Here is a 2,500-nt window from a genome sequence, read left to right as displayed (position 1 = left end):
ACGTTGCGCCCTAACCTAACCTACGTTGCGCCCTAACCTAACCTACGTTGCGCCCTAACCTAACCTACGTTGCGCCCTAACCTAACCTACGTTGGGCCCTAACCTAACCCACGTTGCGCCCTAACCTAACCCACGTTGCGCCCTAACCTAACCCACGTTGCGCCCTAACCTAACCTACGTTGCGCCCTAACCTAACCTACGTTGCGCCCTAACCTAACCTACGTTGCGCCCTAACCTAACCTACGTTGCGCCCTAACCTAACCTACGTTGCGCCCTAACCTAACCTACGTTGCGCCCTAACCTAACCTACGTTGCGCCCTAACCTAACCTACGTTGGGCCCTAACCTAACCCACGTTGCGCCCTAACCTAACCCACGTTGCGCCCTAACCTAACCCACGTTGCGCCCAAACCTAACCCACGTTGCGCCCTAACCTAACCCACGTTGCGCCCTAACCTAACCCACGTTGCGCCTTAACCTGCCCTGTAATTGTTAGTTATATGAATCTAGGAATTCGTGTAGCGTTGCCTAATTGCAACCATCTCAACATAGTTCACTTCGCGCACACTGTGGTGTTCTGCGTATTGATTCATTTTACGGTGCGTACCCTCACATCTTGCGAGTGTTGCTTACTTTCCACATGGTCCCGCTATCCACTGTATTGTGTACTGCAATAGGACGTATATCGCCCCCGCCCCCCCCCCCCCCTCCCCTCCTGTCACCTCTAGCTCGTCGGTCAGGAGTTCGCGTGTTGAATGCGCTTCGCAGCTGTGCAATGGCATTCGCATACGTACGCTGGCCACCTTCCACGTGTTCTTTCGTGCACACGTCGCAGCGTGTATGTATGCTGATGGAGTGCGTCGTGACACACAACATCCAGGCATGCAAGACTCGTAGAAGTCGCAAATGTAGATGGATGTCTACGTTTGCTGCCCAAGTTACGCAAATGAACTGGAAATCCGTTGTTGCGCGGTTGTTCGCGCTGGAGGTGAATCGTTGATATCGACGATCGGTACAGGTATTAACCGGTTGCTTCAGCGACACCCGTCATACCCACGAACGTGAGTGGGCATGTGGGTATGAAGCGATACGCGGCGGTGGCTGGGTGGGACCGTCCCCGGCCGGTGAGGGGGGGGCGCCCGGCGTGCTGGCCGCGCGCTGCGTGGGCGCACGCGCGGCAGCCGGCTGGTGGGGGCGCCCAGTGGCAGGCGCGCCGGCTGACGGAGGCGGCAGGCGGCGCATCTGCGTGCCGGCGCACCCAGCGCGCGGCGCCGTGCGGCCAAAGTGGGTCCTCCCGGGCCCGGTGCGAAGCGCGGTGGACATCTGCAGTGTGCTGGTCCGATTGAGGACTGTGTGCGTTGAGGATGCGCCGCCGCCCGGCACTCGGCGCCGCGACGCCGTCTGCTGCTCGGTCGCCCCCGCGGTTCTCGCAGGTGGTTTGTATCGCAGCTGTGCGGATGTGTTGGCGCGTGCGCTGTGCTGGGAGAGTTCGCTTTGGCACCCAAGTGGGGCTCTGCCCCTCTGTGGCGCTGGCGTTGGAGCTGCCCGGTCACTGTTTGTGGCCGCGTGTTGTCTCCCGCCGGCAACACCACGACAGCACGCTCCCGGGCCTCTGTCGGCAGCGGCAAGCTCAGTTGGGAGCACGGGTGGTCGCACTGAAAGCGTCTACTCGCCTATCTCCGGGCGATTGCGCCTCTCTCGAACCCGACCAAGTACTTAGGACGGCGCTGCGCGCCGCCGGGACCTGAGAGGGTTTCGAGGTGTATCGTGCAGGGGAGCCCAGCCTCCTCCTGTTTGCAGAATAATTGAGCGGACGCTTGCGTGTTCGCGCGGGCCCCCGGGACACACTCCCGGGCGGCCGGCTGCTCAGCTCTAGTTGACGCAGCTCCCTGGTTGATCCTGCCAGTAGTCATATGCTTGTCTCAAAGATTAAGCCATGCATGTCTCAGTACAAGCCGCATTAAGGTGAAACCGCGAATGGCTCATTAAATCAGTTATGGTTCCTTAGATCGTACCCACGTTACTTGGATAACTGTGGTAATTCTAGAGCTAATACATGCAAACAGAGTCCCGACCAGAGATGGAAGGGACGCTTTTATTAGATCAAAACCAATCGGTCGGCTCGTCCGGTCCGTTTGCCTTGGTGACTCTGAATAACTTTGGGCTGATCGCACGGTCTTCGTACCGGCGACGCATCTTTCAAATGTCTGCCTTATCAACTGTCGATGGTAGGTTCTGCGCCTACCATGGTTGTAACGGGTAACGGGGAATCAGGGTTCGATTCCGGAGAGGGAGCCTGAGAAACGGCTACCACATCCAAGGAAGGCAGCAGGCGCGCAAATTACCCACTCCCGGCACGGGGAGGTAGTGACGAAAAATAACGATACGGGACTCATCCGAGGCCCCGTAATCGGAATGAGTACACTTTAAATCCTTTAACGAGTATCTATTGGAGGGCAAGTCTGGTGCCAGCAGCCGCGGTAATTCCAGCTCCAATAGCG

At 58.4% G+C, this 2,500-nt stretch overlaps 1 non-coding gene across 1 annotated transcript in view; it reads left to right on the top strand.

The window, feature by feature from the left end:
• Positions 1 to 1,885: 1,885 nt before the first annotated feature.
• LOC126197372 (small subunit ribosomal RNA) overlaps positions 1,886 to 2,500 on the top strand; it is a 1,909-nt gene continuing 1,294 nt past the window's right edge. Inside the window, exon 1 of the ribosomal RNA XR_007539740.1 lies at positions 1,886 to 2,500. This exon is cut by the window's right edge and continues 1,294 nt beyond it. This is a non-coding gene — a ribosomal RNA (small subunit ribosomal RNA).

Source organism: Schistocerca nitens, chromosome 7 (genome assembly GCF_023898315.1).
Source record: "Schistocerca nitens isolate TAMUIC-IGC-003100 chromosome 7, iqSchNite1.1, whole genome shotgun sequence".
NCBI classification, from domain to species: Eukaryota; Metazoa; Arthropoda; class Insecta; order Orthoptera; family Acrididae; genus Schistocerca; species Schistocerca nitens.
This window is presented reverse-complemented; position numbering and strand designations above follow the sequence as displayed.